Source organism: Prenolepis imparis, unplaced genomic scaffold (genome assembly GCF_030444845.1).
Source record: "Prenolepis imparis isolate NDT839.2.m4 unplaced genomic scaffold, iyPreImpa1.0 SCAF_12, whole genome shotgun sequence".
Taxonomy (NCBI): domain Eukaryota; kingdom Metazoa; phylum Arthropoda; class Insecta; order Hymenoptera; family Formicidae; genus Prenolepis; species Prenolepis imparis.
Window position 1 is genome coordinate 1,749,208 of NW_028141170.1, and position 24,586 is coordinate 1,773,793.

General features: G+C 29.1%; 1 protein-coding gene and 1 long non-coding RNA gene across 2 annotated transcripts in view; both read right to left on the bottom strand.

The window, feature by feature from the left end:
- Positions 1 to 24,586, bottom strand: part of LOC145943560 (uncharacterized) — a 54,899-nt gene that overhangs the window by 21,969 nt on the left and 8,344 nt on the right. The window lies entirely within an intron of this gene.
- The window catches only part of LOC145943558 (uncharacterized), a 76,612-nt gene that overhangs the window by 17,115 nt on the left and 34,911 nt on the right, over positions 1 to 24,586 (bottom strand). The gene's annotated exons all lie outside the window — the stretch shown is intronic.

The following is a 24,586-nucleotide window of genomic DNA, read 5'->3' on the forward strand; positions in this document are numbered from 1 at the left end:
AATTTTCTCTTTTAGAGAAGAGAAATTGACGCTCTTTTCGCAAATAACAATCCTTTGTAACTAATTGCAAACGTCAAAGAGCGTGCCACTTTTCGCACACAATGGCTTACTAAAGCCCCTTTCAAGTTGCAAATCCTCTGCTGAATTTTCAAATAGGTTTTTTCGAGGCCACTTTAATAATTTCGTTGTAATAACGGACAGCATCGTATCAGCGATGTGCCACAATGAAGATCTCTTTTAACGCGAAAATGCGAGCCGGACAAAGGATAGGTCATCCGTTATACTGAACAATAATTAATCTTCTGTGTGCATCGACATTCATGCAAAACAAAAGAAAGAAAAAAAAGAATCCTGTAAATCCGACCACGCAGTTTCTCACTGGACGAACATTGTTATCCTGAACATTGTGATTCCTCAGGCTTTGCGCGGCCGTTGTTTCAAACGATCGATTTCGCGTTTTACTACCGTAAAAAGCTACTCCAGTTACCTGATTATGTTCCATTAACTATGAGAAAGAAGATTAATCTTTCATGAAAATTAATTTATTTTTTTATAGAGACTTGATAGATGCAAATTTAAGATCCACATAAATTCGCATTACGTGCAAATTGGACGATTAAAATATTATAGAGACTGAAAGAAATATTATATATCTACTTTATTTTATTCAAAAAAAATATTATATATCTATATATCTAGAATATGTTTTTATTTTAATTTTTGCCTTACAAAATTTATAAAAAAAATAAGAATTAAATTTATATATTATATGTAGCATACATTTTCTTTTTAAATATATGAACTTTATTTAACAGGATTTCAGAAACATCTGTATATCTGTTTGTAGAGCAACACTTTTTTTTCGCAACTTTCATGAAGATTAACTTACAGAAGTTTCTTTATCCGGTGCGCGGTGTGCAATGTGAAACTTTGCAGTTTATATAATTTTGCTAACTGCAAGAGAGCACACGGTATATCTTTGTGTAATTATTGCACGTCATTTTTGTGCCAGAATGTCGGGGGCGGTACATGCCGTTTGCATATTTCATCAGGATTTATTCCGTCGCCAGAGAAAACTTGACGGCGACACCGTGCCGGAAGTTTTGTATTATTTTGTGTGATGTTCTTTTCGTACCCCATACGGTGCCATCATCTACACAAACTACAGTCGCTTTAATGTTAGTGGCGAATTTAGAAAACGCAGATAAGACTACCACGCAATATATATAGAAATATAGAAATATTACTTTTATTTAGCGCATATTCCGAAATTCTCTGTATATCGTTTTCTAATTTCTTTTGTAGATTTTTTTTTAGAATATCGAACATCATTAGCAAATACTATATCATATAAGGAACTTATATATAAGTTCCAGCCTTAAATATTCCATATTTATAGCAAGAAATCAAATCTACAAATACAAAAAGTGTATGCATATATCAATTTTCATATATCTATAGATAACGAATTTTTATAATAAAGTTGTTGATTTCATATATTATACTTCTTCAAAAAGCTTGCAAATAAAGAAAGAATATAATTCTAAGAATGTGTTTCTATTTAGAAAATATATGTTTAAAATTAATATAGTAAAAATAGAAAAGAAAGAGAGAAAGAAAGAAAATATTTTGTGCCACTAACATTTATTTTCTATACAAATTTTCTCTTCAATTTGGTGCGAATTTTGAGACGAAATAAATTTGACGTTATTTCCAAATGTACATGAAGAACACTCTAAAAGCGCTGAATTTATACAGTTAAAATTGCACGTTCGCAAGTGAAAATTGGAGAAATAAATTCGGAGCGCTATTTACAATTCACGATTAATAATCTGTCAAAAGAAAGAATATAATTTTTATGGCTTTTTCGCATTTTAAATCTTTCACTAATGGGATTAACAATGAAAATAGAAGCTTTGCAGCAAAGAGTCTTGGCTCCAAACTGTCTGACCTGGAATGCTACCGAAGGCAAACCTTCAATAACGTTCTACCGCAAAAAAAACACCAATGTGATACTCGGACTAGATCACTTGATACACGTATCTATGGGGAATAATCCTACAGCATTGAGTAAATGAATAAAAGTTGGTATAAATAAAATAAAGAAAGATTTTATCGTTCCTTAAAAATGTACATATCAAATTAATCTCATGAAAGAAATAATGTATTTATCGTGTATCAATATTTATTTCTTTACAGTAAGAGAAACAACTGTGAAAATATTTATGACGAGGAAATTGCGCGGAGCAAATCTTTTCTCTTGAAAAAGAAAAAGCTATCAATCTTCTAGAACTCAGCAACGAAAATTGCAATAAATCCTTTCTTTATTGGAGAAGTCAGAAAATTGTTATAAGTTATTGGCATTTTTACTCATAAGTTTCATAATTTTTTATTTTGATTTAAAAAATCTGCTATTATAAACGAGGAATATTTTATATAGAAATATTTTAAACTTTTAATAAGAAATTTGTATTTAATTTAGTAAAATATTTTGACATTAATTGAATTCAGGAATGTAAAGAGAGAATAAAAACTTCTTTTGTTATTTATATTAATAGACTTTAGTAGAAATAATATTATGTGTGTGTATGTGCGCGTGTACACTATTTAACCATGAACATAATAAAACCTAAAAAATTAATAAAAGAAAAAAATTTCGCAGAAAAGTGAGGAAATATGTTGATGCAAAACAAAAAAATAACAAGTCTCAATTTGATTAAAACCTTGAAACTTTATATACCTGTGCATATGAAGAAGGTAAGTTCGCCAATTAGTGACATTGTTATAAACATAGAGAGAATTTAAAATAAACATTTTTTGCGCTCACAAATGAAATATTTGATGATGAATAAAGTTCCGTTAAATTTACATATTACAGCTCAATTTACAAACTCAAAAAAATTACGATAAGTAAAAGTATATATTAATTAAATTATAAAATTAATTTACTTAACAGGAAAACAACAGCAAAGCTCTCGATATTTGAAACATGAATGATGTAATTAGAGTATTTCTCACACATACACACACACACACACACACAATTTGATTAATTTGAATAAGTAACTTCAATGAAATATTAATAAAATAAATTTAAAGTCTTGTGTAAATTAGTTAAGTCTAACAATAAAAGTTAAATGTAATAATTGAAAATGTGACACTACTATTAATTTTCGAACAGTTTTAGATTAAAATTAAATTATGATTTTTATTTAAAAAACAATTTTTTTTAACAAATAGTGCTTTCGAAGAAGAAGCCGAAAATGGGAGTCTCTACATATAGATTACGATTAGAATTCTAACCAAGTAGAAAACGAAGAAGAGAATATGTTCTACAAATATGTAGTCCTTCGTAGGAAACTGCAAGATAGCAACAATATTGCGAGGAAGGTCGTGCCCAAGGAAGCATTACGCGTGGCCCAATTTGAAAGAAATGGAATATTTGCGTATTGGTGCATGTACTATTATTAAAGACATGTATCTATGAGAGAAATCATACTATTTATTTTTCTAACATTAGCGGGATTCATAATTTGATTGTTTGCGATATTTCAATTGTTGTTTAAAGTATTGTAAGCGTGTTTCACACAGTTATTTATGCAATTTTTTTAGAAAAATTTGTTTTTGCGTTTATTTTGTAGTTCGCTGCATTAATTATATCTTTTTCTAATATGTTAAAGAATTAAATTTGGCGAAGAGATTAATATTAACAGTAAACACAAAAGCTATATATGTATATATATATGCACTCACTAGCGGATCCTGACGTCGATAATGGGGGAGGGGGGTTGCAAAATTATTTTATTTAATATTTTTGGTTTCATGATTAGCTTTTATTCCAGGATCAACGACGTCGATAGCTCTTTAATGTTTGTTTTTCTTTATTTATATTTTTTAAACAAATTCAGCAAAACTGTTTCTTTTAATTTGCAAGGGGGGTTAAACCCCCCCCCCCCTGGATCCGCCAGTGTATATATATGTATATATATTATATAGATATAAAGAATTTCTCGCCTAATTATTTTCATGCAACGAAATTATCTCATCATTTCGTCCTATGTCTGACTTAATCTACACTTAACTCCTTGAATGCGTAATGAGTATAATTTACAATGTATCTTATACATACATATTGTACATATTATATAGATATAAAGAATTTCGCCTAATTATTTTCGTGCAACAAAATTATCTCATCATTTCGTCGTATGTCTGACTAAATCTAAATTTAACTCCTTGAATGCGTAATGAGTATAATTTCCAGTGTATCTTATACTTTTATATATATATATATACATGTATATTATATAGATATAAAGAATTTCGCCTAATTATTATTTTCATGCAACGAAATTATCTCATCATTTCGTCCTATGTCTGACTTAATCTATACTTAATTCCTTGAATTGGAATGAGTATAATTTACAGTGTATCTTATACTTATATATATATATTTTATATATATATATTTTATATATATATATATATATATATATATATATATATATATAAAAGTATAAGATACACTGTAAATTATACTCATTACGCATTTAAGGAGTTAAGTGTAGATAAAGTCAGACATAGGATAAAATGATGAGATAATTTCATGCACAAAAATAATTAGGCGAAATTCTTTATATATATATATATATATATATATATATATATATATATGCAATATGTATGTAAATTATACTCATTACGCATTCAAGGAGTTAAGTTTAGATTAAGTCAGACATACGACGAAATGATGAGATAATTTCGTTGCACGAAAATAATTAGGCAAAATTCTTTATATCTATATAATATATACAATATGTATGTATAAGATACACTGTAAATTATACTCATTACGCATTCAAGGAATTAAGTAATAGATTAAGTCAGACATAGGACGAAATAATGAGATAATTTTGTTGTACAAAAATAATTAGGCGAAATTCTTTGTATCTATATAATATATATTATATGTATATATATTATATAGATATAAAGAATTTCATCTAATTATTTTCGTGCAATGAAATTATCTCATCATTTCGTCCTATGTATGACTTAATCTACACTTAACTCCTTGAATGCGTAATGAGTATAATTTACAGTGTATCTTATACTTATATATATACACTAGCGGATCCTGACGTCGATAGCTCTTTAATGTTTGTTTTTCTTTATTTATATTTTTTAAACAAATTCAGCAAAACTGTTTCTTTTAATTTGCAGGGGGGGTAACCCCCCACCCCCCGGATCCGCCAGTGTATGCACTCAATGGTTTGTAATAAAAAAAAAATGTCACATATAATTAATTGAAAATAAAGATTGAAATATTTTAGGTAAAAGATATCTCGCTACCGGATGCATATTTTTTAAATTTTTATCATAAAACTCGCAAGCAATAAAATATTTGTTAAGATCGAACGACAAATTGCAATCCGAACAAAGATATTAAAAGCTTCTGTTAACAGAGGTGGCCTCGTCGCGGTATCGACTGTTTCAATAATGGCATTTTATTTTCGATAACAGCTTATAGAGTAGAATAGCGAATAGCTGTGGAACACGATCTATTGAATATGATGCAACCCGATGAAAATGCATAAAAGCGTTGTTGAGAACGATCAGCTCGATGCTTTTATATGCTTTCACCATTTCAAATGTACATCATATAGAATATTTTTAAAAAATATTGATGTGGATAGCTAAAAACTTCACGGGGATATACAATAAAATCACGAAATTGATAGAAATGTTACATGTTTCGGAAATTACAAGTATTATTCAGAAATATTATTTTAAAAATATATTCTGTGTAGAGTGTTTCGTAATATATATAATAATAAAAGTTATAAAATTTATTTTTATATTGTTTTTCTTCGTAAAATTTATGAAAATTTTAATGCATTTGATCAATTTTATGTAAGTAATTTTACAGATTTTAGAATTTTTAAATTAGTCAATATATTTTATTTATAGGATAAAATTGATTTAGATTAATAATAAAAATCTCTGGTTATTAAAATGAGATAATTAAAAAGTTCTGAAACGTCTTATAATCAACTTATACAAATAACATATAATTACTAAGTAAGTATCTTTTGTTCCGATATACTGCTGTGCAACAGAGAGATGTATAGACATTGCATTGACGCCTTTCAGAATGAGACCGTTCATCAAACAACTGAGCTTTGTCTGAAGTCAACATCCGTAAAACGCATCTGAGAAATGCAATGTTTTACTGACACATACGCAAATATCTCTGCGTTATGGAATTTTGAATATCATAGTTGAATCATAGTCAGAAAATTAAATATAAGAAAATACTAATCAAATCATCCTTCGTTCATAATAATAATAATAATAAATAGTGAAAAAACATGTGAATAACGTAACATTATACTACATTATCTACCAGCCGTGAAATTATAAAAATTTTAATTATCCGCTAATGATTAAAACTCTTAGAAAAAATAAAAGAATGTGTTGAAAAATATCTTGTTTCTTTAACTTCAAAAAGCGTGTAATATCCGGAAAATACGACATCATTAACTTCAAGAAATGTAATATCATTACTTTGCAGAAAAATATCTTAAGGCATTTTAAAGTAAAGTTTAAAGAGTATCATCTAAAGAGGAAGAAATTGTATACATTTTTGTATATATTTCTTATACATCATATTTCGTTAAATACAGCTTTATCACTGTGTTGAAATTATTGTAAATAATTTTAAATTTTCTTATTTTTAGAATATTGTGTATATTAATCTGTCTCTGGCGCAAACAAATAATGCATACAGAGAATCACTTTGTAAGCGGATTAATGCTTAACGTTGAATTGCAACGACTAGCTCATTGAATTTATTCGTCGCACGGCGCGAAATGGCGCCGGCTAATTCTTGATCGTCAAATTGCGAATTGGAAAACAAATTAAATCGCGCGTGTGCGCGGTTGACTTTAATCTAATTAGAGTGAGTTAGTGGTAACATTCAGCACTTCGCAAAATTTAACTACAGTTTCGTGATAGTTATTCCAAGCACTCTGCGCTTGACCGTCATTGTTTGTTATTTTTCTACAGTATAAGAGAGTTTGCACAATATATTGTCGAAACGTACCGTTATTTCAACGAATCGAGTAGTATTGTCCACTGTTTACATTTAGCGCGCTGCTTTTATAAGGTATATCGAAGATCACTCGATTTCTCCGAAGCTACAATAACTAAACGTCTCAAGACTCAGAGTTGATTATAATAAGATTTCCTTTATCATGAGGTAATAACTCTATAGAAACACAATATTCATAATTTTTTTTAATAAGCACACGCATTATACAGTAACAGCACTTTAATTGAAAAATATATAAAAGCCAACACAAAATTATGTAAATAAATTGATTTTAATGCGAGCAGATTACTGGCCTTCATTCTTAATATTCTTTTTTCTATATACTAATGCGTGATCGTCTTAAATCTTCATGAATTTTCGAATTAAAAGAAATATCTTTAATAAAAATATTTTACTACTATTTTTCTTAAAATTTAACGAAAAATATCCTTGGTGAAATAGTTAGCCAAAGGATACTCTCGCTTTTGGATTGCTCCGTAAATTACTTTACTCGCCCCGCAATGGGACTAGCAAGGTAGTAAACAAACATAAATTGATTGCGAAATTCTGCCGGCAGAATCTCAGATTGCATCGCGTCGCTTATTTTGCACGAAAATACGTTTATATCGGACGATTTCGTTTTAATTGTATCTAGCGAGTCTGGCCTTAACAAGTCTATTCTACTGGCAATGGAAAGTTTATTTCGCGCGGACGTGTGCCGGAGATTTAATCGATGATTATTTCGCGTGCATCGCTATACTCCCTATTCCGATACACGATAAAAAATATCAGAAAAGTAGAAATTAATAAAATAATTGTTATTGTATGTGTGACATAGTTACACCTCATTTATATATTTATATAAATTTGGTAATTTTAATAACTTTTTTCATTTATAGGTTTTCCACAATTCTGCGCGTAGAACATTACGTTTATATATTTATTATATACAATTTTACAAATTACTTTGCATATAAATTTATATTTTATGTGCACTTGCAATCTTATATATATATCTATTCGTATTTGATATTTCGTGTTTGTCAAATACGTTGCAAATTCTTGGATCCTTGGAGAGTGCTTTAATTTACTTGTACAGTGCTGCGCTTCTGTGATTTTATGAATTAACGTAATCCAAGAGCTAATTAACACAACAACATGCTATGCAATTATGTTGCATGTTATTTACAAAGTTCACAAGTACAAGGGAGTTAATTTAATTTGTTAAACGAAATAAACAACCAGAGCGATCAAATTATATCGATTACGGCTAATCTAATTTGCTAGCAATTAAATAGATTAATGTATTAATTAATCAAATATTGAAACTTCGATTGTGTTCTATAAATTATCATGATAAATTACGTGTATAGCTAATTGATAATCAGCGGGCATGCGGTTGTGCGTTTACAATAAAATTGTAAGTAATACAAGAATGCTTCAATCAAATAAAATTCACAGGGATTCCTCCCAATTCTATACAATTTAGTATCTGCGTTACCTAGACCAAGTAAATTACTGAAATGCAATTTCCATCGCAATCATCATTTACGATTAAATCGTGAAATCTCGTTAAATCTTTTTGCAGAAATAAATAATCGATAGAAATAAATAGTCGATTAATTTAAATTTTTCATTGTTTGAACGAGCGATGCAACATTTTTGATGTAAGCCTTACAAAAAATTCCAACAAAACATACATGTCGACATAAAGGTAATAGAATTATAAATAAGATGATTCAATGCAATATGTTCTATTCATCCGCAACGCATTCAACTGTTTTTCGTTCATAACTCTGGTTTATTTATATAAATTTTGTAAAAATATGATTGTTTAAATAAGATTGTTGAGTATTATTCAATTGTCAATAAAAATGCAATCTCGCAATTTATTACATGTTTATTTTATTTATTTTACGAGAAACGTTATAAGACAAATAACGCGTAGATCGCTAAAAATTAACATTACGAGGACCATTGTTTCGTCGCCTAGGAATTTCAAGTTTCCCTCACAATCGAATCCATTAAATCCTATTACAAAGTTTCGAAGTCTCGACTGATCACGAGGAAGAGAATTTGCGATAAAATTCGCACGGGGGAGACATGCTAATCGATTGCTTGCTTGCTCGCCGTATGAGTCGCTCGATTTAACCGTGATCGGTTTCTGATAATGCTCGACTTATTCGAAACATTCACAGCATCTTCTGCTGGTATTTCGTTTTTCGATCGAATCTCATCACGATTGACACTATCGGAGAGAATTTCTCGTAGCTTTAAAGAAAAAATATTTTATAGAAAAGTTAAATTCCTGATATAAATATGTGATTAATGCGTTTAACAATTTTCTAGTATTTTATGACTTTGATATTTAATAGCATTATTTAATTAATAATAGCAAAAATGATTATTATTATCGTCACAAGTTTTATTTTAAATTGTTAAGCATATATTTTCATCGGTATAAAGTTAATTGTAAATTATTAAATTAAAACCATACCATGTTTATAAAAACTATTTAGAATACAATTCTATTATTTTAAATATAGCCAAAGTTATTTAAGAATTACAAGAATTATAAGAATTATAAGAATTACACGAATTACAAGAATTACAAGAATTACAATTAGAAAAATGCTTTATTACTCGCTTTGAATTTATTTTTCGCGAATGCAGAATTTTTATTAAATTTTGTTGAAACGTTCTTTTGTTCAAATAAGTAAAATTCTGTAAGGCAAAAATAATTTCCATATGTAATTAACAATCGTGAGTTTGCAGAAAAGTAGTTAATTTTTTTGCCTTCCAGGTTTGGCAAAATCGAAGCATTCCTCGACTTGCTAATTAGTATAAATTTCATTAGTACGAATTTCGGTGTAATATTTCAAAGTTAAGCCGAATTCATGTCGTTCTAAATAAAAGAATTAACTAATATACACAGACAACTGTCTATCCAATTAATTAAAAACTATTGTCAACCTTATACAAATGACATTTATTTTATTGTTAACAAAAAATTGTCAGTACTACTATGCATTTTTAGATTATTTTCATCAAATATTTGATATATTACAAAATACAGAAAATTATAAACAGATTTCTGTCCTGTTTGAATTCTATTGCGGATAGAATCGTTTAAAATTACTTAAGCAAGAATATGAAGCTTGAAGAAATTCTCAAGCAAAAGCAATTAGAGAATACCCCCACATCGAGATATAATTCAGAGTCAAACGATCGAAACGAGCGTTTTCCGATGCTCATATTTAACTCGTTATTGCCGAGAAGACTACCAGACGAAGAAAAGCGAGGGTGTAAAGAAAAAAAAGGGGAGCTGCACGCATTGGATCAAGTAATTTAACGGCAGACTGACTAAATAACATAACTTTTCTCGCCGCGTAAGAACCGCCGATATTAAAACTGTATCGAATTTCGATAGTGGCGGCTTTTTTCAACGTTAGAAAATTTGTTACACGAATCGGGACATCGCTTTCGTCCCGTTATAATTCCGTAAGTCGATATAGTCTATACTGTCGATATTCCGCGCGATCGTCACCAGAAGGCCTGGGAAGAGAAAAACTCGCGGGACCAGAGAGAAAATGCTTCCGTTATCACACCAGGGAAACCGAAATCGATATCTCGCGGGCGAGAGTGCATGGCACCCCGGAGATGCATCTGTCGCAATGGCAAGCTGTGACAATATCGCGGTCAGTTTCAATATTGCATTCTATTGTATTTCCCGGTTATTCACTCCTGTTAGCCTTACAAGAGCGTGATTTAGACCGAGAATACGAAAGTATACTTGTATTGACTTGAAACTTAAAGAGAAATATATATCGAAAAATATGTATAAAAGATAAAAATGATAAGACATTTTATTAAACTTCGATATGACGTAAAATGAGATATTGATTAATGCAGATATGTTATCTATATAATCTGTATCACGCAAATTGTGATTATTAAACGAAAACAAAAGACGCACTACTATACAGAACACAGAACAATACAGAAAGAGAATCTCTTTTATTATATATTATTATATTTAATAATATAAGCTGGCAAACATATCTGTAATTACGATAAGGCTATCGTTACATTTTATTCAATTATTATTAAAATAAATAATAAAATTAATTAAATAGCACGATATTAAATTTCACTACGCAATAATTTAGAAAATAATTTATTAGAATATTCATAATTGTGTGCTCTTGAAAGAAGATTAATTGATATCGTGCATTTTAAAATTCACATTATACTTTATAGAAACCTTGACATCAGAAAAGAAGTTACATCCTCTGGTTACAAGGTATCGAAATGTAATTGATACCACTTTACTATACAATGTAGCAGTGTTATTAAGTTAGCTTTTATCCCTCCTCTGAATATCCTGTTACTTACTTTCTATATATGGGTAAAGGCCAGAGCTGATTCTAAGCTAAATGTGCCAATTCAAAAATAAATGAATTTTTTTATCTATCCTCTCATCTACCCTGCCTATGAATTTTGTCTTCCGCATTTATCAATGTTTGAATGCTGCATAAATTTCGTGTAAACTACTAAAGTTTTTCATAAAAATGTTGAAGAAAGAAAACAAGTATAATAAAACAAAGAATATTGGATTAACGTAGGCACTTAATTCAATTGTGCACAAATTAATTTTTTCTATAAGAAAAAATATATGATATTTAATATATTCTTTGATCTAATTTTAAGATAATTAAAATGCTTGAGATGATTATACCTCTTCCTAAGGTAACTGGAATTTTTTTTTATGTTTAAAGAATATTTTTAAAATTTAATTTCTTTTTAAGAATTAATTTTATTTAACTAGAACCAGCCCTGAAATAAAAATAATATTATATGGTCGTGTCGATTTCACACACGTGGATGCACTCCTATATGAACGCTTGTCCGATCACATCGTTCTGCATAACTGCAGACGGCACGACATTGATGATCGTAATATACCCTCATCTGAATAAAATATAGCTTAATATCTCTCCATTCTCATCCCCGTCTTTCTATCTCTCTCTCTATGGGTTAAGAAGTGTTCGTAGAAGACGCATATAAAAAATTTCATTTCGATGTCTAACATCCATCATATTCTCTGTTCGAAAATGAATCCAGAAAATTGCCATTTATCAGTTGTCTAATATTTTAAAAAATTGTAAAAACACTCTTCCAATATGAATTTATATACATAACTTAATCGTCTGTACTGAATTAACTTATACTTTATTAAATTTATAGGGATACTTAACAAATGCAGAAATATATTACAAAACATTCTGTGTCTAAATTAAAATATGTACGAGATGTAATATGTGTGACACGTGTAACCTATTGAAGAGATATAATATAAAGATATAAAACTAATATATAAAAAATATTTACAGATATAAAACTGTTCATTATAATTTAAATATTTTTTATGTTTAATGTTTATTCGCATGTTTTACATGCAAAATGCAAATTTCTAATTTAAATGTATACAAGCTGCTAAGATTTTTGCATTTTTATGTATTTGGGAATAAAATCAGACGTAATATATGCTTTTCGTATAATAATCTTTTTTTTTATATACGTGTACATTTGCTCACTAATATTTCATTATGATCATCAGAAAAAAAGAAAAAAATCCATCTCTGCGCGTACTTTTCTATAGACAAAGAAAATGTTTGTCGGACAGAGGTATATATATATATATATATATATATATATATATATATATATATATATAAACCTTGAAACGCGTACGCGGTGTTCAGAGACCGTATAACATAGAACTAAAAAAGGTTTATCTGTTCAAAAGGAGAAAACAATGGAGATATAAAAATACTTAAAGTAGAACATAAAACACAATTCCACATATGTCGTACACAATTTTTTCTTCGTTGGATTTTCTTTTTATTAATCCAACTGTGTATGTGTGTGTGTGTGAAAAAATATGTATTAAATTCTTCTTACATTAGACATTAAATTATAATTATAAAAAAACAAAAAATATAGTTGAAGTAAAAATAGTGAAAGATTCAAATTTCTTTACTAATACAACGTGATATCAAAAAGGAAATATTTTTCAAGCATTTATTTATATATCTTATTAGATAAAAACGACCATACTCAAAAGAATACAATTCTATTTCTTGTGATCATCCTTGTTTTATCAATTTATGTTGTATTAAAAAACAGCTCTCTTTCTAATGTTTTTTTTTTTTTCAAAAGATTGAATAGCAATAATAAATGAACGACGCGCGTGGAAATCGTGCGGATGAAGAATGTCGATCTTACGCCAGAAAAATGCGAATAAGCCAAGCGGAAAAATGTAAAGCTCCGAAGAGAAAACATCGGAATACGATCGGTATGCATCGAGGCGTACCCTGCCGCGAAAGAAACATCCATCGTATCAAATCTCTCATAATTTTTTACCCACCAATATATCTTCATAAAAAGAAAAAGTTTCTCTTAAGTACGACGAATTTAGGTCAAAGAACGCGATTGCTATTTCTACGAGCGCTAAATACATAGCACACACATATGTATATCCATTTTAAATTAATTTTAAATTAATTATCAAAATATTATATCAATATTATCAATTTTTATAAACACATTTTGCAATAGTTGAGTAACCTTAAAATCTTCTTCTACTTGCTAAACCTCAATTTACTTTTTTATTTATTTATTTATTATGCAAAATGTTATTAACTTCGGAGTATGTAGCATGTAGGCGTATCTCTCTCGTATATAAGTGTGTGTATAGATCTTATCGATAAATCCGCTACACGCGAGATTAAGTGCCATCGATACGTTCTTTTCCCCCTGTTGTGTTTTACAGTTATTCGTGTATCGAATTGAAATCCCTTGTGGCCAGAATGGAAAGAAAGGCAGACACTACTTATGGATTTCGCCGCTGGCACCCGAATGTCTGGCTTCTGGCTCCACTTTGGCTGACCGAATCGATGATTCACATAGACACAGTCGTAAGTACGATTCTACATGCGCAATGCGTATACACAGTGTTCCAGGAATAAAGAAAATAAATGAAGAACATTTCCCCGATTATTCGCTTAATAATAATTACTTTCTAAAAATTCGAGAACAAATTGCTCGATAAAATGTATCGAGTTTTATTTCTTCCTAGTAAAAATTTAATAGTAAATTTAATTATGATAAAAATACTTAGCGTATTTCTTGCTCAATTACTTTGGTGCAATTAAGTAAATTTATTTATGTAAATCCACAATAAAACCTTTAATCATCTAAATATTTAATGTTAATTAAAAAGCCGCAGCGCGGGACCCGGATAAAACAAGGATAACGATAATAATGATATTATATCAGAGATTTTCACAAACTTGGAGATGCTTTACAACTTTGTCTGCTCTTAAAATAATTTTCTGCAGTGATCTTTGTATTATATTGCGAAGAACGACAATCGATCACCGAAGTTCGCAAACTAGAAAAACATTTGCAATTTATTGCGCGCGAAAATTGCATGCAACTTCAGCCGTTGAGTATTCTCAAGTTATTCTATTGTCGCGGATATACAAAGTTCAAAGTTTTACGTAGCTACTGCGGTCGCTGAAATATTACGTCGAGTTGAATTTTGGTACACTATCACTTCCTTTCGAAAATTGAATTCCTATCCAAAACTTTAAAACAGATCATTTTTTTTCAAACAAAATTTCCGACTACTTAAACGACGCGCGTCATTGCTACAATTTTTAATAATATATTAAAATACACACTCTTATACACTCTTAAAAATTTTTGTTCTCCTTTAAAGTTTTTAATAAATTTAATTTTAATTTCTTTTTAATCGTCAGGATAATTAATAATAACAATTTAAAAATCGCAACTGATATTAGCTATGTATATACTTATATATATTTTAACAAAAATAAAAGATGCATTTAAATAGAAATATTCTTCTAATACATATCACGATTTCATTATCTCTTCTCATGGTCTGGTCTACATGAGACGCAAATTTATTTCCTCGGATTTCCGGACGTATCTCTTGCCAAATTCACCCCCCGGGCGAGAAGAGAAAAAAAGTATAGATATTCTCGTTGAATATTCGACGCGCGAAATGTTTTTACGCGATACGACCGACAATTTTTCATCGTTCCCTATGAGTCCAAGTTTCCGGTTATGTGCACATCTAGAAGCTGCCTTCAATTACAAAGTTTGTCATCGACGGAGCTTGAAAGTATCGCCATATGATAGACGAGCGTCAGACTTTTCTCTACCGTGGCGTTCCATAATATTATCCTATGGGAAATAAGTCGCCGTCTGCGGTAACAGTCATGAAAGACTCTTAACTTTCTCAGTACATACATACATATATACTGCAACTGCTTTTTTATGCCTTATTGCGCAACTACTTTCTATGTGAACGAGATATAACACAGTTAAATTGCAGTAAAGGTAAAACTTTTTTCAAGGAGAGCGCACTGATTATCAGTATTTTCCTGCAACAGTTGATAATTTTAAACTACGAGAAAATCCACGAATCCCTATATTTAAAGCAATAACTCGGCAATAATAAGATAATGTGATTTGTTTTAAACTTTTACAGTATAAAACTATTTCATTCTGTATGATTAATGGATAAATAATGTTAGAATTATTAACACAAAAAATGAGCAGAACTAGAAAATTTTACCAAGAGAAATGTGAAATTGAAAATTATAATTTTATGTCAATTGTATTTTTTAAATTAAATTTGTATTATAGAATCGACAAATTGATGGAATCTAAGAAATTCTCTCTATTATATATATATTAAATTATATTATTATATTAAATTATTATATTATATTATAAAAAATCATACAAGATAAATTATAAATAATCTTCATTCAAATTTACAAAATATGAATCACTTTTGCTCGTCATCATATTTTATTTATATATTTTTTACTTTTTAAGATGCCAATACACATTCTATTCAGAAATCTTTCATGCTAAACTATCTAGAGACAATGTTGTAAATCTTATTGTCAGATTCATGAATGCTTTTAGAGAGACATCATAACCAATTTAGCAATGTCGTTCGTCGTTCCGCCGCAGAACATCACGAAATCCCACGTTACACAGTGATTCATGAAATTTAATGTCTTTGTACCGGTGTCTCTCTGTTATAACGATATATAGACTTGCAAGTAACTTAGAAAGCAGTTATTTATCTTGTATTCTTTGATTCTGCCACGATGCGAGTTGAATTAAGTGATTGAAAGCAAGAAAGTGTAAATAAGAATTTTGTTCAAATATTGAATATAATTGCAATAATAAATAAAAGTTAAAATTCTTACAAAGAAGAAAATATAAATTAAGAAAATTTCTATAAAATTATTTTTTTACAATAATAATTATTAAAAATAGAGATATTTGAATTTTTAATAATCAATTGAAAACAACAAAAGAGATATTTAAAAATGTGTATACCTACATATCGAGCTTTCTATATCATGTATTTCAACAAAGATTTTAATTTTAAAATTAATAGCAATAAAATTCTTATTATGCACGAGACTTTATATATCCAGAATGAGTAAAATATTCTGATACGTTATAAGGGAATTATATCTTAAAAGTCTTGGCGAATATTTTCAGGTCATAGGTCAATTTCTTTGATGTGAGAACAATCACAAATTTATTTGTAAATTTGAATTTAATCGTCAAAAAAATGTGCACTCAAATATTGTACATCGCACTGATAACATCAAACGAACCACAGTCAAAATATAGTAAATTGCCACGTGCATTACATGAATATGTATGCCGTATAAAACATACATAAATGTGAGCTATACGATTCTATTGATAGTCGCGCTTTCAAAGGTAATATGTTTGAATGGAATTTCGAATTTCTGTATTCAGCAAGTGATTGAAACGAGTGATCGTTGATTTGCGTGTCATTGCAAAGCAAAATGCAATTAACGCGTTTGCAGGTGGTTTAACAAGCTTCATTTCACCGCAGATTGTCTTTCATTGAAAACTCGACACTATGCGTCTATGACACAAATTCTCGATAAAGTCATTTGATACGTTCATTCGGCGTCATTATTGGCCCTGCTTTTACGCGATATACTTAGAAATTTTTTTAAGTCTCTCCATACTCTCTATGTTTAACAATATTGAGTTTTAAATAAATTTTATAAATGTAAAATATATAATTTAGAAATATACTATTCAATTAAATAATGTTTGAAAAAAATACAAAGAGAAGAACAAAGAAGTGTATATATATATATACACAACCAATTTTGATAAATATAAATTAAGAAGAGAAGAGGAGGATCTGTTTAGTGAATTAGAAAATATTTGTTTCTAAATGGATTACTACGTGACGATTGTTTTATCTTATTGTCGTCGATTTAAGAAGCGCGATACTCAGGCATCATTAAAATAATATTCCGCATCCGTCCTCGCTGACGACGGATCATCCTTTATTCTCTTCTCGTTTATCATGCAAATGGTATGACCGAATACCATCCATATAATACATATTCGTATATTTATTTGATACAAAAAAAACTGCTGAATTCTGACAAAACGTACGAATTTTATAGATCCTGAAAATTGGGATGAATATCTATTTGAATTGATCATTTGAAAAGCAATGAAAAGTAAGAAAAAAACTTTAATTATTACAAATCTAAAATAGCTTCTTGGAGGATCTGTCTCATTAAAAAAATTAATCTCACTATTGGAGATTTCGAAGAAAATTCTTATCGCACGTCTTACTGTGCGGCGTAAAATCGATTAATTGGCGCGCCTAAGCGAACAATGTCTATGCAAATGTTCGGGTTACAATCGCATCCACGTGCGCCGTCCACATCGACACGTGGAATGCATTCAGCGACATACAGAAGTTGGAATCAATGCAGAGGATTATATACATATGTGCCAAATAGATCTAATTACTATTGTGTCCAGTAGACAATTATTGAAAGAGTAACTTGCTCGCACAACAACTCTACACTAAACAACATAAAATTATTTATTTCGTTAATTATTTTTTTGTGTGTTTATATTTGATAATTTGTAATCTTTAATTATTTTTAATTTTAATTATTAATCTTAAAATGTAAATAGAAAAAAATACGCAAAGCATAACTCAAGTGATATATATTTTATTTAAAAAATAGAAAAAAATGTGTATGTATTTTTTAATATTTATTTATTTAACTTTTTTAAAAAAAATTAATATTTTAAAAATATACAAATAAATGCAAAAATACAAAACTTCTCCGATACTATTCATATTATATAAGATATTTATAGAAATTCGCGGTTGAACGGTTAAAATCCGCTATCTTTCTTATATTGTTACGTAACCTTCCGAAGTTACACCTCGATGTAAATCCTCTAACTTATCTATGGTATTTTATCCCGTGCAAGAGAAAATACAATTCCGCAAGGTTCTATCGAGGAATTCGATTGAATCACTGATGCGAACAGCGACACGATTCCAAACCAGAAATGTTTCAAAATCTTCCTCTAACACACGCGAGAACGGAAGAAACGAACGTGTCTTTCCGGCGAAGAATATCTAGCTTCTTTTATATGAAGATGCCTTCTCTTAAATTTCTCCTACCTTTCTCTTACACTTTCAACTCTCTTAACATTTTCGAAACGATTTTCACGTATCTCATCTTAAATGTAATTTTGGGACTAAAGTGATATGTTTTGTTTAAAACAGAATATAAAATTCGATTAGATACTCGAACTATACATTCTATACAACGAACTATACAAGTTCAATTAAGATCAAATTAATTCTTTTTTTTTATTTTAAATCACAGACTTCTACTTTATTTAATATTTTTAGTTCTCATCTATTATAAATATTGCGGTTGTAACATTCCTCGTGAAGCAAATGATTTGTGTACTATACTCGCTAGAGTATTTTGATCATTCGACTATCTACCGAACTCTCGCGACAATCCATTATATCGACCGGCGAGTTTTCATCCGTATTGTGATTACACGAACTGGACCGGCGACGACAGTTCAACACGGAGACCGTGAATTATGGCTACCGCTTATTCTTCCGTTGCGAAGCTCGGCAAATGCCGAGAGAGAGATATCGCAGTTATATTTCTTCTTTTCCGCGCACTCGAGAACGCTTCTCCTTGTGTCTTTGAATCCCGGCAAATATTGATGGCTCGCCGATTAGTTGTAATAATTTTCAAATATTCTCAAATCGTATATTCTCCGAAATTTCCGGATTTCTCAGTAATTATTCGTTTGATTGTTTTTAATGACAAATGGAACATTTTGTAATAATAAGTAGACTAATGGCTCTCTAGACTAAAGAGACTACTAAAATAATTTCTGCATTATTATAATGTTTTATGCATTTAATTTATTATCCAAAATGCAGCAAATATGAGAAAAAAAGAGAAATATTTTAATTACTTTTCTAGTTTTTTTTATATTTATATTTTTACATCTCTGTTTGTTATTTTTTATTTTTCTATAATATATTTTATTCAGATTTTATTTTCCTCGTGTATCGTGAAAAATTCTAGAAAAATAAAATATTAAAGTTAATTTTCTTCATTTCTGAATTAAAGTTCCAAATATGAATATCTAACGATAAATACAGAAACTAATGATATATATATAATGATATCGATTTAATACAATTTTAATTGATTCATCTAAATAACAAACGATAATTACATTAGAAAAATTAATAAAATTGGACGCAACAGGATAATACGTTGAAAATTTTATAATAGTCAAACAATTTAACGTATTTCATGTCGAGTTATTACCAAATAGATAGCGTGCGTTACAATCTAATAGCTCTCGCCATTAACCTATATACATCCACAACGTTTTTGTAAACACATCCTCACGTTTAATTTATATCGCCTATAAGTATATTTTATTACTAGATAGCACGCAGATGATATTAATGGTCCAGATATGATTACAATGATAAATTTTCTATACATCTTATTTTATGGTTTATCAGATTACGTAATAAAAATTTCGTGCTTTCTCGCTTTCTCAGTCTATTTTTAAAAAATATCAAGATATGTAAAAGATTCGATAAAATAGAAATTTGCAATATAATGGAATTGTAAAAAAACAGAATTGCCTATAAAGATGCGAGAATATGTTTCGAGGAAATTTTTCGCAGCTAAACCCTCTCAAAGGCAGAGGATTCTAAACGAAACGACAAACACGACTCACCGACTGTAATTCGGCAAAAAATTTTCTACGCTCATGTCGCGTCCCTTGGAAATGGAAATGTAGAAACAACAAAGAGAAAAATTCGCGGTCCGGAAATTCGAGTCGTTCGTCATTGACTGATTATTTAATCCAAGTAATACTTTAGATACCTTATTCTCTTAAATACATCTAGTTTTATAATTTTTTAAATTGTTTTATTTTCTCTCTCTTTCTCATCTCTGTCTTTAAATTAATTGTATAAATAATGTACAACATTACTAAGAGACATTAATAGAACTAATGCGTGTAAAAATGTGTTTTATATTTCTTAAAAGTTTTAAAATATGAACTATAAAATAATCGGATTTGCGTGGTAGATGCCTAGGTTAATTTTAAAAGTTAATTTTAACTATCTAAGAATCACGAAGAATGTTTTTACGATCGTCAGTCATTCCACGTGAATTATCTAAAGCAAATTATGCAGTTTGTAACTCGTTACGAGTATAACTTTCTTGCGGTTTATATTCAGGCAACAAACATACACTACCCGCAATAAGTACTTTTAATAACTTTGGCAGACCGAAAACCGCAATTGCAACTATGTTATATAATCGTACTGATATATTGTATTATGTGCTGATATAATACAATAACAGTGAATAACTGAGACGATAATCTAATTAATTCCATGTGAATTCTGCAAGCGAGAGATTCATTAGTTAATGTATAGAGAAGCTTGTCACGAAATATTATTTCGAGTCGATAATGATCGACCAAGCCAAAAAACAAATACTACGAGAATTGCGCAGATTAGAGCCAGTTATACTAGATTGCAATTAAAATCGACTGCTGCGACTAATCGCACCTGTAATTCCATAGTATGTTGCGCAATATTCGTATGATTTATGGCAAAGTACAATTGTACATATTAGAATAGCTTAGTGCAGAGCGTAACAAGCATTGCCAAGATTTAAAAAATTATGATAAATAAGATCAGCGAGTGTTTGTAAACTGAAATTTACAGTTGGATATACTGATCCAAGACATTAATATATATATATATATATATATAAATTACGTATAAATTATTTTTAAAAATGTATCTTATCTTTATATTTTATTATTTTATATATATGTATATATAATTAATTAAATATTTATTTAATAAACACAATATATATTGTATTTACAAACGCATAAAAAACTAGCTTATTTGAATCATTGCAAGCTTTAACTGAACTCATCAAGTATGCATAGTTGTATAGTTTTGCTCTACTATATCTGAGTTCCGTAGACTATTGCCTATATACATATAGACGGATGTCGATCGATGGCGTGATGCAATTAATCTATTCTCCTGAACAATATAACAGTACCGCTTCGCGCGCAGGATTCGTCGGTAATCGGTTCCCTGTCTGTGTTTCCTCAAAACGTAATTAATGTTATCGAGAGAACGGTATAGCAATCAACGGTGCAACTGTTTCCTCCTTCGAATTGAAAGAAGATTGCATGAACATTGCGTGACAAAAATATTGCACTTCAAATTTTATTCTATAAACTTGATAGAATAAAACAAAAATATAGCCATAGTTCTATATTTATACAAATATCTAAAATATATTTATTGTGCGAATAAAAATTAAAAGCATGATCAAATATTATTATCTTATCTGTTATTAATCCAATATATATAGCAATATATAATCTTAAATATCACTTATTAATTCATGAGAGAAAAGAATGCGTCTTTATTGTATTTAAATTCAAAACAAAATCAACAAAATCTTTCCAACACATTTTTTAGGGATATCTTTCTTATGTTTAAATCTTTCAAATCCTAATTAAAAATCCTAATTATTCTAAAGCTTTAAATTCTTTTATTTTATTACGTATACTTTAATGATACTTCCGTTCCTATCTATAATATTGAGAAATTGCAAAAGTTTCCTCTGTTAAATGTAGCACAATATATATATATATATATATATATATATATATATATCACACTCCAATCTATAACCATGTGAGTGACAGCGTTACATTACTATCCACTCTGTGCCGTAACTTACCAGTTGTATCACTAGAATCGATATTACAGTATACGGCTAATTTTGAGTGCGAAGGGACTCGATATCAGACCAAGGATATTAATCGGCGATCGTATGTCATATATGTCACTTCCAAAATACCCACGTACTTTCCATTCTTAAGTGACGTCGTAAAATAATCCGCGATAAATACCGAGACGAGATTTGTAATCCAATGGTGGTGGCCTATCGTGCACGATCCGAGGTTTATCGTGATCGCTCAAAAGATACTACGATAAATCACAGCCGGAATTAACCATAGAAATCGCGATGGCTTTCCCGACCCAATGTTCAGACTTGATTTTGATTTATGCGCGGATAAATTTACGATTAGTAGCATCATGTAAACATAATCTTTATTTTCTGCCCTCGAAAGAATTGTCTATCACATTGATAAACGAGAAAAAAAGAAAGACAAGAGAAGAGAAAACTATTTATTATTCCGGTCCAAATCCCGTCAGAATAAGTAAGCGAATGTGTTAGTTCAGAGAGGAATCTTACTATTTTATCAGTTTGAATAATAATATACGCGTGAACATAAGTATAAAACTACATAAAAAGAATTTTAATAGACTCTAAAATAAATTATATTTAGAGCAATTATAGTACAAAAAGATACTTTTAACTCAAATAAAAATAAAACAATCAAAAAATATTATTTACATTTGCCCGATATACTACTACGCAAATATTATTTATTTTAAGTAAAAAATAAATTTCGAGGCTAATGGAAGTCAAGATTATTATCTATGCAAGAAGATAAGTTCAAATATGAAGGAGAGAGAGAAAGAGAGAAAATCAGAATTAAGAGAATAAGCTATATAGGTATATACATATATGTATTATATAGATTGGCTCAGTTTTTATGCCTTATGTGATATATAAATAATACGCGGAGAAGAAAATAAGAAAAAGAATAAAATATTTGGGCCAATTATAAAAGGACATGGTTGAAATAGGATATATTTTAGAATTAGTAATGGGTACCATAAAGTCTTATAAGCGAAAACATGTGCGAATAAAAATATGACATAATGTCGAAAAAATCCTGAGCAAAAGTATAAATGCATGACATCAAAAAAAGAAATATGTGCAAACAAAAATTCAACAGCCAGTATCCTTTTTAATACCAAAAGGATATGAATTGAAAATAAAAAGAATAAAAAATCTTACAACATCTATAAAAACCGTATATTTTAAAAAATATTTCCTTCATATTTTATATATTCTTCATTTCCTATAATAATTATAATTCTATTACTTATAATTCTAATAATCTTTCTTCTATAATAATCTCTCTCTTGCAAGTTTTTTTTAAGATTATAAGAATAATATAAAAATATCGCAGATATTTTTAGCGTTTTTATACGAATATATATACAAATTTAAAAGAATAGCGCTAATAACTTTTTATTAGTTAATTTAAAGAACCAAATTATTATCAGAATGTTGCACACATATGTTTCGGTGATATCGATTATTAGTAATAATCGATATTCAATTAACGATTTCATTAACGACTTATAAATAAATTGTAAAATATAGATCGTGCAATCGTTTACATCATGAAGAATCGTGCTATTAAATTTCCGAGTTAAATATTTATTTTCAGAAGTTCGTGAAAAATAAAGTTAATGTTACGAATAGTTTGACTTCAGAATAAATAACCTTCAATATAGAATATATCGAAAAAAATCAGCAGTAAGGTAAATACCCACGCAAATGGTAGAGGTCAGATTCATAGGTTCTTCATATTGAATCAGATTCAAAAAAACATACGCATTTGACTTACAATCAGAAAAAGAAGAGAAAAATAACGCAGCTATTATTTATAAAAGAAAAATACTTAACAATTATAAAGCAAGATTTAAAAGGTCTAAAAGAGATTACAAATTGATAGAACGTTAAATATCAAGAATAGACTGAATAGATTGAGACTGAATATATTGAAGAATAGATTGAGTGTAATAAAACTAAATGCAGAACAGAGTAAGAATATAAAGAACCTGTGAATCTGATACAGTAGTCGTTGCCAAGAGAGGGATAAGGGAGGAATTTCCAAGGGTGACAAAAACCCCTCTGCAAATCCAATCTGATAATCCGATAATCTCATACCAAAATCTAATCTCGTTTCTCAATCAAAATCTCATGTCTGATTCGTACATGTTCTATCAACTTTTTATTATTTAATTTTTTTTACACATAAAATATC